Source organism: Buteo buteo, chromosome 7 (genome assembly GCF_964188355.1).
Source record: "Buteo buteo chromosome 7, bButBut1.hap1.1, whole genome shotgun sequence".
NCBI classification, from domain to species: Eukaryota; Metazoa; Chordata; class Aves; order Accipitriformes; family Accipitridae; genus Buteo; species Buteo buteo.
The window spans coordinates 37,681,095-37,693,834 of record NC_134177.1 but is presented as its reverse complement, the minus strand read 5'-3'; the positions used below and the strand labels follow the sequence as shown (position 1 = coordinate 37,693,834).

The 12,740-nt window shown below is 43.0% G+C and overlaps 1 protein-coding gene across 3 annotated transcripts in view; it reads right to left on the bottom strand.

Annotated features, from left to right (window-relative positions):
* CASTOR2 (cytosolic arginine sensor for mTORC1 subunit 2) overlaps positions 1-12,740 on the bottom strand; it is a 124,559-nt gene that overhangs the window by 90,455 nt on the left and 21,364 nt on the right. Inside the window, exon 1 of one of the 3 annotated variants that reach the window (XM_075032442.1) lies at positions 5,184-5,272. The exons of the other annotated variants lie outside the window; for them this stretch is intronic. The gene's annotated coding sequence lies outside the window, so the exon portion shown is untranslated. Of the gene's footprint in view, positions 1-5,183; positions 5,273-12,740 lie in introns of those variants that run through there. 3 annotated transcript variants of the gene reach the window in all.

Genomic DNA, 12,740 nt, shown 5'->3' with positions numbered 1-12,740 from the left:
CAAGGAGACCAATTTTTCCTACCTGTGTAGTGAATGAACTGTGTAATTCTACAATCCCCCCCATAGATGTGTTGTTACACATTTAAGCAGTGTTGCTACAGTGCAGTGATTATGGCTCAAATACAGTGTTTGTATTTACTGGTGCACTTCCAAAAGCTGCACTCTAATATACCCTGATAGGGACACCATAAACTATTGTGTGATCCTTTGGACACAGACAGCTTTCCTCCCAGAACAGCTCGCAGGTCTTGCATTGTAGCAGATCAGACAGCTACACGCTGTTTTGAAGGTTTGCGCATTAAGCATTACTAGAAGTAAGCACCTGCTGCCGTAGACTGCTTGGGCTGGAAGATGGAGAACATAGTACCATAGCAAAGGGAAGGGAAGTGATCCTTTCTTAAAATGATCTAGCTGCCACTCATTCATTTATTCCACATACTAAAAGAGACTTCCAGCTATCATCTGCGATGCATCTGTCTGCTTACACTTAACACCACCCCACTGCCCCTCGGTAATAAATACAACTGCACAGTAACCCAAGTTTTCTTGCAACCTGATCTATAAAAAGCAGCTGGCTTCCATTCCCTCTCCCAACACTACCTTGGGTTTCCTGACACTCTTGGAAACCTAACAGGGTTTTTATTGAGCAAGTTGGCACTGAGTAGCTATAAACATGAATTCTAACCCTACCTCTCTAAATATTACTTACAAGGTCAACATCTCTCACCTACCCTTCACCCTGCCCTCCAAAACAAACAACAAACACAAACTTTCTTTAGCCCCTTTTGAGTTTTTGGAAGCTATCAAGCATAAAATTAAGATACCACCTAGTTGTGTACTCTGCTTAAATACCTTTGGCTGACATGGAGGGAGAGGAGTCATTCAGGCATACCTGCAGCTTAAGTAAATAAGGATAAGCTTCCTACTTGCAACCAAAATAGGAGCAGATCAACATGGCAAATTCTTGTTCACAGACAGATCCCTACCCCTTTTCCCCCCTACCCTGAAATGTTGCTTGTCAACTAGACAATTGAGGGCATCCATTTTAGAAACCCCATCATCACACAGTGCCTCCATTTTAGCAATTCTCAGTTGGTCTGTAGTGACGCACGGGATGCAAGAATGGTAGGCACATCTCAGCCCTATACCTTACTGCTGTCAGACAGGGGGACAGATTAAAAGCCAGCAGGAACAAGGACAGAAGAAAAGGAAAACCCTGCAGGAAGCAGGAGAGAGGGGGCTAGGATTAACCTAAAGCCAACTCTGATTTTGGGGAGTAATGAAGGAGTAAGTCTCAGTACCAAAGTGCCTTGCTATGGCTCAGCTCTGCCCCAGACCTTCATGCTCTCTGCAAATCTTAACACTCACTGTGAAGGGGAAGGAAATCCCATTGCAACAGGACAGATTAGGTTAACCTGTCCAGTTGCAGTTTCCCGGATTTTGTCACACTTCTGCCCCTTGCTGTGTAGCCTCTTTTTTCCAGCACCTTCAAACCTCCTTGGATTAAGCCTCTCTGCATACAGTTTTACCCATCTTCTAGACTCAGGCCAAGACCATGTAAAGAGCCATGGATCCTCTCTTGAAGTTCCCTAAAGCTGCATTTTGCTAAGAAAACTTATGACTCCTCACTGCACTATGGGGTCACATGCATTCTTCATAAAATGATTGGTAATTAAAGGGCCAACTACTGTTTCTCTGGTCCAATATCCTCACATTGGAACATCACCCCATTTAGGGTACTCAGTCACCGTATGGCCCATGCTAGTCTTCCATGCCATGCCAGACCTTACAAGCGTGGCAGAAAGAGCCAGGTACAGGTTGTTCTGCAGTGGGTTTGACCCCTGGCAAGTTCATCCGTTGCCTTGTTTCAAGAAGTACAGAACTTCTTGTGCAATGTTGTTTTGGTGAAGAAATAGTTTATTATTTATGGCATGTTTTATCAGGGAAATACATATTCAGGCTTGAGTATAACCTTAAAAGTAGGCTGAGAGTACATCAGGGAGTAAGAATGAGTTGAGCTAATGACTTGCTCAGATTCAGCCTCCTGCTTTCTGCACTGTTTATTGAGGGAATAAGCTGCTCCTACAGCACAACTCAGTATCAGAGCATTTAACCTGTACACGTCGTCTCCTCCCTGCAGTCCACACACAAGTATTCTGGGATCTGTACATGGCTATAATAGCAGGTAATTCATCAATAACCTCTCCTTCCTAGGTCCTCAAGGAGTATTTACCCAACTCTCAGGTAAATGAGGCAAGACAGAGCACGTCTTGTTCCCAGAACCAGCCCCTCTCTATCAAGTGTTAGACACATTTGCTGAAAAACAAATTAGAGCATGTTAAAACACTTCACTTAATTAAAAATAATCCTAACAGTATCACAAAGGTAAAAGTAATTCAATGTTTTGGTTAAACACTGAAAACACAACCAAAGTCTGTGAAATGACTCTGTGCATACCAAATAGTGTTTTATTTTTAAAGCATACAAATGGAGCAAAATGAAAAGTGATTTGAATTGGCTTTTTAACCACACAGTTTATCCTGTAAATAACTATCAAAAAGCATCTGGACACAGGTAAAGGCCAGTACAGAAAGATTTATTTTTTTTGCAGGGTTAAAAACTGGTAAGATGCATCATCAATACTTTGAATTTCAAAGAAAAAAACAAAACCAGAAAAATTCAATCTTCTTCCATCCTCTAGGGCCTGTCCTTTCTCCAGCTTTACAAATAATATCCTAAGCAGATACCTGGCTCCTTGCATGAGCATGAAAGAACAAATTCCCTGCCTTTTACAAAACCTGGATGAACTACTGATATGACACAGAGCTCCCCTAAACTCTAACTTGCAACCTCCCCCAGTGTCACAGAGGTGGTGGGCCACATTTTCCCTCCAGCGAGTAGTAACAGCCTTCAGTTTCCCCCTGAAGTCTGACCGCAGATTGTCAGTGATTTCTGTGGTTCTCCAACAGGCAGTTCATAAGAAATGGATCTCTGTCTGGCACACCAACTTTTGGCTATGAAAAGCTGGAGGGGAAAAAAAAAACCAACCCCAAACAAAAGAGAGAATGGAAGAAAAATACAGAAGGAAATTTGCAGAAAGCCTCGTTCATTTAAAATTAAGTGTGGTAGAATAGCCACCACCATGACTTTTTTAACTTAATTGCTTTTTTCTTTCAGTCTCCTTCACGGTGCCTTCAAAGAGAAAGCAACATACATCTTAACTTTTCCAGCACTATGCTTTAGTTCAGACTTCCTTAGGAAAATACATCAAAAGTTATTTTTAAGAACAAAAAAGAAAAAAAAACCCAATTACTCATTTCTTGGCATTCAGATAATAGGAATGCTCTAAGGAGATAAAAGCAAAACTTCAGGTTTTGCACTAATATATGCCTGTTTAAGAAGGTAAAGTCCGTTGCTCTGGACAGCTTTTAGTCATTTCATTTTTACTGTTACCATTTGATACCAAAATACATTTTTGCTGAAGAATTATGCAGTTGGATCACTAAAGCCAACATCATTTTCACCGCTAAATGCAACGAAAGCAGGATCTAGGCCACAGTGCCGAGCACATCTATGTCCAGTTATTTTGAGAACATAAATTAACACTGAAGCATCCATCTGGCATAACAGATTGTTTGGTGCACTTCGTCCCCTGCTAATTAATCGATTAGCTCTACTGGGTAATCGAGAGTTTCCCGCCTGGTTCTCCAGTTTCAGAGGACAGGGAAGACAGGCTGCCTGACTGCAGACTCAACAAGTAAGGGCTCACACTGACATCAGGCCTTTTAAAGCCCTTTCAATGAAAGTACAGTAGGCAGGAAACTCCTTGGCCAAGAAGAATTTTGGAGAGGAGAGATGGTTAAGTTTATTGATTAAAAACTGTCCTTTTGTGAAAGGTTTGCAGGTGTCAAAGCTCTTCTGATTTGACAATGTGGGAAAAAAAAGAAAAGAACTGATAAATTTCCAACCCCATCCCCCAAAAACCAGCATAGGCATCGCAGTAAAGGCTGAACACGCAGATTCCCAGACCCAGCGGTGGAGCCTCAGGCCAGATCACCTGGCAGCAGAGACCAGACCCACTCATGGCAGGGATGGGGGCCAGCCACCCTTCCCCAGCCCTCTTCTGCTGCAGTGATGCTTGAGGGAACTTCTCAGGGCCTTCTGCTTGTAAAGTCCATCCTCATCCCCAAGTATAAGCTCATGAGAGTAACACCCCCAACTTGGGATGGAGCCAGGCAGCAGAGGAGCACGCTGCAAGTACAGAGTGATCGCCACAGGGCCGCAGGCTGGGGAAGGATGTTCCCGTGTTAACCTCACTCCTCATCCAAGCCACTATCCTGCTGTAAGAAAGCTTGCTGAAAGCTGAAAACAGAGTTCCATGACTCTGAAAATGCAGAAAACTTAGGGGATTTGCTCCATGCATCTGCATATGCAACATGCCCTGGGAAGTGCTTTGGTAGGAAACTGTACAGCTTTTGCAGCAAGAACAAAACAGAAGGTAGGCTCTGTTTAAGCTCACTTGCCAGGGTATTTCCTGCAGTTTTGCTGGATTTAACCACTGCTAGCTGTTTATCTGCATTTTTTTTTTCTCCAACTGCAAATTTGTGCTGCTGAAGGAGCAGACACAGCCCCTGGGAAGCCACCGAAGAGCAGAATGCAGCTCTGCTGCCCTGACTCACTGGGTGCATGTACCTGCCTGCACCCCCAGCAGTGCCTGGGCCCAAAGCGGAGCCTTTCAAACAAACCCAGGAAGTCGAAAGTGCCTGTGTCAGGAACTGAGGGTTTAATGTACCTAAGACATTAACAGCAAGAAAATTATTGCACATGAAAATGCTCTTTAAGCTCCTTTTTGTAGCTCAGTTCAGCAAGGTAAAGGGCAATGATGATTTTATTCTTCTGTCTGAACTGGCCTGTTTGCATAAGCTAACAAGTGAAAACTCAGAACAAGCTTGAGGAATAACAATTTTTCCTCAAAATCTGCCCACATGCTATGGTTCAACCCCCCGCTGGCAACTAAGCCCCACACAGCCACTCACTCACTCCCCACCTGGGTGAGATGGGGGAGAGAATCAGAAGAGTAAAAGTGAGAAAACTCGTGGGTTGAGCTAAAGACAGTTTAATAGGTAAAGCAAAAGCCGCATGCTCAGGCAAAGCAAACAAGCCATTCATTCACCACTTCTGACCGGCAGTCAGGTGTTCAGCCATCTCCAGGAAAGCAGGGCTCCATCACACATAATGGTGTCTTGGGAAGACAAACACCATCACTCTAAGCGTCCCCCCCTTCCTCCTCCTTCTTCCCCCAGCTTTGAAGCATATGAGCATGACACCATATGGTCTGGAATATCCCTTTGGTCAGTTGGGGTCAGCTGTCCCAGCTGTGTCCCCTCCCAAATTCTTGTGCCCCCCCCCCCCCCCCCCCGCTGGTGGTGTGGGGTTAGGAGAAGAAAAGGCCTTGACTCTGTGTAAGCACTGCTCAGCAATAATGAAAACGTCCCTGTGCTATCAGCACTGTTTTCAGCACAAATCCAAAACATAGCCCCATACTAGCTACTGTGAAGAAAATTAACTCTATCCCAGTCAAAACCAGCACACCATGTCATAAAAGTATTCCAAATGCTCTTTCTGGGCAATACGACTTTCTTGGAAACTTTCTTTCCAAATTACATTTATCTCCTTGTCAAAATTGCATGGTAAGACAGGTCTCTGTGATCTGTGTAAGCATCTTAGGGCTGGGACCATCTCTCCCAATGCAGGTCTGTGAAGTTCCTTATCACATTTGAGGGCAGTACAACAAAAAAAACCCACGAGTGCAAATGTCTGGAAAGAAGATATCTTATGAGCCAATGAGATAATCATCAAAATAGAAAGCTGATTAAACACTGTAACAATTCAGTAAACAGCCTGGTTCTTTGCTACAGGGCTACTGTTTCACTGCATAGGGTTTGACTGCTAAGAGGGCATATACACTACAGTCCATATTTGAGAAAAGGGAGCTGCTCTCTGTACCTATGTAGAATTTTTTAAATATCTGATGTCAGAAAACAAGGACTTTCAGTCCCTGGTATCACCACAAAGCTGCCTCAGACAAGCCAACACGAAGTTTGTATACTGCAGGATGTGGGAAAGAAGAAATATTTGGCTTATATGCTCACAAATAACATAATACAAATTCAGATGCATTTTAAATCTCTCCTACAGGGTATGAAATTGTGGGAGGGAGCCATTCTGATATCTGAACTGTGTTTCTGCTAGGTGCCTCACAAGGAAAGCGTGGGACCTATACTCATACTGGGTCAGGGTCTTGAGCTTCCCACCTGCAGCAGGAACCAAGCAAGCCCGAGGTACAAGGGAAAGGACTCGAGTCCTATGCTCTGGCCACCCAACAAGTCTGTGATGTGACGCAGAAGCTGCCAGAAGGATCGAGTGTAACTTTAAAATAAATGCCTGTCACAAGGAAAACAACTGCAAAACAAAATGCCTTCATGAACCAACCATCCTGCCTGCCCTGGCCACACAGCCATCCATCAGCTGCCTTCATGCTGAGATACACTCTGTGCTTTAGCTGGCCACAGGGGGTCCGTTCAAGTAATACTTGGCCATGAAGTAAAGCCTCATGAATGATCAAACACTACGGGCACACAATCATGGCCCACATTCCCCCTCTCGGCACCCTCCCCCCCTCCCCCCAAGTATTAACTTAGATAACATGGCTTATTTTATCCCAACACTACCCTGACTCCTGCAGCTCTTCTATTTTTTTCCCCTGTTCACTATTTCCTCACACACACACCCTGGCAAACAGTAAGTGAACACAAGCGTCGTAGCGCTGTAACACAGCAGCACCACAGCTCAGAGGAAGACATGGTGAAAAGATCAGTCACTCTGCTACAAAGAGATGCAAATTATAACTCTCCCTATGCTGAAGCAGGACAAACCTCCTGTGACTGCAGTACGAAACCTCCTGGAAGAAAGAAATGTGAAGATCAAGGTCAGGAAGAAGAAAGTAAGTGTAACAGAAGGCAGAAGGTTCCCCCAGCAGCTCCAAAGGCCCCCTGAAAAAAACCGCACATTTATCACACATGCATGTGCCCAGTGGCTGGCCAAGATCCTGGTGTTGGTCAAAAGAGCAGAGGAGCCAACCCAGCACATGGCACTTACAGAAGCTGAGCACTGGGCAGCCCCGTCCACTGCGCTTACAAGTTTATTTGCAAGGCTCAGTTGGGAGCTCTTCAAGCAGCGATTTCACGGAAGTTACTTGCTGAGAGCACTGTTGATCTTTCATAATCCAAAGGTGCACAGCCATTTACCCATTCAAGCACCAGCCAATACAACAGGAGCAGTTATTATCCTTCAACTGCACAGGCTCAAAACTTGCAAAGATGGCTATTTCAAAGGCAAAAGAGGAAAAAGGAACCTCCTTTCTCCATCATTTACTTCATTGTTTTAGTTCCTTCTGCTCATCAACAAGGGTCTGGCACTGGCTGATGCCCTTCATTACTGAATCTAATTATTGCTCGACATGTTGATCCCATACCAAGAAGCCACATCCCTGCCGTCTCCCATGCAGGAAATTCTAGGCTTTATCAAAACTTGACTTGAGACAAGAAATAAAAGCTCTTCATGTTCCAATGTCACATAAGTCTTCTGAGCACTATCATTTATACAGCCATGAGTATTTAGTTTAGACGTCTATCACGTGAGAGCCACAGGTTCATTATTCCTATCTCAAAGTCAATTAATCAATCCTCATCTGGCAACCAAAAGCCTCCACATCAATTTTCTTTAAAAACATATTCACACCCAGAGTTTACATCACGGTCTTCTGGGCAATGGGGAAGGTGGCAGGATGCAGCTTGAGACAAGGGAAAACTGTCTTCTGCAAAGGCATGGGATTACATTCTGATGAATGATCTCCATAAACCTAGAGAGGTCAGGAACTGCTGAGGTACTGCAGCTTTGGAGCAAACCACTTCCCTCTTTTAGCCTCCTGCATAATACTGGGCCATCATTCACTGCAACATTTTTAAAAAAGCAGGTATCTTTTCTCCAAATCTCTACCTAGAATAACGTGATTATGCAAGACCAAATATAAAAAAGATAAATAAATAGGTTCAGGCTCGTTTGCAGACAAATCTAAACTGAAAGCCTGGATACTAATCAGAGAAAGAAACACACATTGAATACTTTTAAATAAAACCCACCTTCTAAAGCCAGTCTTCCTACTTCTTGGGGCCCGACCTCCTGGGGTTTTTGGATATCTGGGTATGTCGATGCTGAAAATGGAATGACCGGCCCACACCTACCTCATGCTGGTGTTCTGCAGCTTAACCACTCTTAATGAAATGCTGCTGGTCCTTTGACAGCTATTTCTATTCAGAGTTTGTGGTAACACCACTCCTAAAATAGCTGGCCAGCTACGAGACATCTCCAAGCAGTGTTTTCTCTGATTCTGTCTGGCTACTGTGCAGCACTCGCCTTGCACACCCAAGCTAGAAGTGACCAAGCAGAAGCCAGCAGAGCCCAGCCAGCAGAGTTAGCTTTCTGCACATCTTTTATGCTCATATTCCACACAGCAATAATCAAAAAAAGATCCTTTACCGTAGCAACCTGGAGAATCAACTCCAACAAGCCCACTACATCACATTCTTTCCATTTGGCCTCTGGCAAGTCTCTGCCTGTTTGAACAGATGCCATCAGCACTTGTCCACGTTGTGCTGTGCTGGTTTTTTCTACTTACTCCACCCTTCTGCTTAAAAGAACAAACCGGCTTTTACAACCTGAATGTTCACCTGATGGCAAAAGATGGCTAAACGTTAAACCAGAACAGTTTCCCATCCAGATCCCTAAGCACAAGTCTACATTTAAATGTTGTCTCCAACACAACTGACACTATACAATTATATTTGTGAAGTCAGTATCAGCTATTAGAACAGTGCTAGGAGGTGATGTTGAACAAAGTTGCCCTTCACTGGTAATGTGTGTACAGACTTGCTCTTCCGAAGCACAAACCAAACCCAAAACCTTGGCTGAGAGTCATCTGAGAAGCCCTATACAGGCTCAAAACAGGCTCAATCACTAAGTCATATCTGAGCCTATTCTTCAGGTGAAGATACAGTTAGACACTCATCAAGCTTTAACGAAAGAAAAGTAATTTCTGTACCTTTTCTTTAGCTTTCCAACTTTCAACTATCAAGCATATATGACACTGTTTGGGATTCCACTTGGAATAAAACTCAGCATTGCGTATCTGTTTTAATGTCACTGATTCCATGATACAAGCTTTTCTTAAAACTCCACCTTATAAAAATAAATCATATGAAGCTCAAGGATATGTATTTTAGGCACCTGAACAGAAAAAGAAAGGTAAACATGATGCATGTGTAACTAAAGAGGCTCAGACTGGAACATAAATAAGAACAGCTCTATTTTTATTTAAAAAAAAAAAATCAATCAAGATTTTAAAACTAATTCCATTGTTTTGATGACGCATGTATACTTGATCTGAGTGAAAAATGTTTAAAACCATCTATCTTGCATTTTTTTTAAGCTCTAGAATCCAACAATGAAAATAGCCACAGGCACGAGCAGGTTGTAAAAACTCCCTTGCTACAGAGCTTGTGGGCAGACAGTATTACTGATTTTATTATTTTTGAATATATCCTTTATGTATCTTGTTGAAAATGTCTTGAGGAATATCACAAGCACTTCCAGACAGTTAATATCTCTGTAAAGCATTTAAGCAATTGTAATCCCTCTGTATCAAATGCTTAAAATGGTTCAGACAGCCATGGACAAAAAGTTATTCTTAAGGATACTCTACAGAACTTCATTGCTTTTAAAATAAGTTTTCTGGTTGTATCACCCTGGAATCCCACAAGCCTGTCTTCAAAAGAATCACTTAACTTTTCTTCTGCCAAACTTTGAAAAAGTTCATTAGTAAATCTTGGAAGCAAACAAGTCTTGTAATTACACCACCACATAAGGCATTACGGCCAGACGAGAGAGTTGGGGAACAGTCCCCCAAACCCCTTAAAACTTGCATTCCCAATCTATCAAGTTACTTAATCACGTACCTAGCTAATAAATTTTAAAAGAAGTGACTCATGCGCTTGAAGTTAGACATGCCCTAAGGCAGCCTGATGAACCAGGGATATTGGGAATCATGCGTGCTGACCCTGGAGAAAAAATAACCCATCTAATATAAACCAAGTTTTTATAAAAGCACACCTTCCTATTAAAAGCCATTGCTCTCAGAGAGACATCCCCAAACTATCTGGTATTTACGCTGTACTGTGGAGTACTGCATTTTCTAATGCATGCCTTCAGTCATTACTGACTAGCCCATTAACAGAAATTTTAGATAAAAGTTTAACAACAACTACTTTGATCAGAAGTTAAATACAATTCCTTTCAGCTTTGTCAGTCTCGTGTTACATGAGCAATCCCAAGGGTTGATGTTTCCTTGGTTGTATTAAAGTAACACTTGATGAGGAAGTAATAACCTTTTTTCTTCCCAAACTGCCCAGACAGCAGGCTGTACTTATGTTGGCATCTCTGTAAAACAGTCACACTTTCCCACTGAAACAATTTACTAATGCTCCCAAGTTTCCTGATGTAGTTTCTCCCTCTCTTATCAAATTAAGGCAAGAGAGAATATGAGGAAAGAGACAGGGACAAAATATACAGCTTAATTACCTAGAAGACTGGATAATCAAAGTAAGTCACAGGGCTAAAACAGGACAAATACATACTGACTTCTATATAAACAGTAAATATCCACAGCATACCCCTAATTACTAAAAAGTACTCAGCCACAGGCTGAATTGTAACTGCATAATTAGACTCAGTGAGGACAACCAACCAAAGAGAAAACTGGGTCCACATAGAGCTATGGAGTTTGGAGCTTAGCTCCTGATGTTTTGTTTTCATTACACTATGAAAAACCAATTCAAACCTAGGGACTTACCAAAGACTTCCATGCACTTAAATTTTTTTCCTCGCTTTTCTCTTTTGTGAAAGATTAAGTCCCATGTTTTCTTACTGAGAGGATGCAAGAAGGAAGTAATTAGCCTTCAGATCAAGCTTGAAAACAAAGCCCTAAATCATATGATGCTCTAGTGTCAGCAAAAGGAAATGAACATAAAATGAAAAAAAAAAAAAAAGCTTTATGGCTGAAAACACAGTAAAAATCATGGGAAAAAAATACCAGCGTACAAAGGAGCCCAATAGCCTCTGTTAGTTTTTGGGCAGGCTTTAGTTAAAATACTAAAAGCATTAAGTGCACTACTTAGTCAACACTGGGCTACATTTAAGTCCACCTTAAGGTGCTTGTTTAGTGCAGCAGTCGGAGAAGCAGAGCAAAGGCTTTTTTTCCTGGCCCTTTTTCTGATGCCCATCTTGTTGGGGACGAGCCCTCCTACTCTTCTGGGGCGAGAAGCACTCAGGGCTGCCACCCTCTCTACAAAGGAGGGGGGAAGAAAACTGGAAGTTCACCTCTATTTCCAAGTCCTCAAGACAAGCAAACCTGCTAACTTACCCCCAAACGTGCCATGCTTTACCTGCAAGGACTACTGGTGCCCTCAGGCAGAACAGCAGCAAACAGGCTCCTTTGGAAAGCCTTCCCCTTCAAGGCAGGAGGGATCTAGCAACTGATAGAGGGAGAGAGAGCAGACAGGAAAGCAAGAGACTCCTATACTTTGAGGATGAGAAAATACGTTTGGATAAGCATTAGAACAAAATGAGAGGAAGGGGAACCTCATTAAAGAACAGGAGCCTGCTGCACACACAAGGGCTCCAAAGCACAAACGCAAGGTGACTGCCAGGAGCAGAATGACATGTATTATTATGATGATGATGACGACGGTGGGACAGACCCAGCCCTAGTGCATCAATTGCAGAGGCTCTCTGTGGATATGGACTGCTTTCCCAGCACTGAAATGGGACATGGGCAGTAGCAAGAGCTCCAGTCAGGCATGCACCATGAGGACCAGGAGTCACCAGCACTGGTGGCAGCTCCAGTCTGTTGTTTTATAGGCAGTCAGACACAATTAGATAAAATATAAAGCTGGAGAGACACCAATATATTTATATGTGTATTTAAAGGTACAGGCACGTAGCTCCCAACAAACTAAAAGTCATCTTCAAGCTTCTGACTATGGGCTACCAGCACTCTTTGCATCATTGCCCCCCCGCCAGGCTCCCAGAAATGGCTTGCTTTACAAGTCAGGACCATGTTTTCAATCACTGAGGAGAGAGGAAGGAGGGTGCTGTCCCAGCCTGAGGGGCATGGCAGGTAATAATTCTACTCCTCTGCCTCTTACTTTACCGAAATAATTTACTCAGCAAGGCCTGCCCACTTTAAAGCCCTGTTAGTCAAATATATGTAAGCACTGGGACAGACTTGCCCCTTCAAAGGCCAGAGCATGAAGTGCCACTACACTCACAAACATTTCATAAAAGAAAAAAAAAAAACAACCCCCACACTACCAGGCTCTGTGTTTTCAGAACTAAGTTTACAAAGAGACCATACTTTCTATAATACTCATCAAAAACTCAACTGACACAAAAATCAAGCTGTGTTTTTTTCAAGCGGATCTCCCACTGAAAAGGCTGCTAACAGATTTTTGCCAACAGCTCTGTAGATTAATCCACCTCTGTCCCTGCACCAGGAAAATAAAGCCTCACACAAACCAGGAGAGGAAGATGCTGCACTTGGCAGATACCAGAACTGCACATGCTAC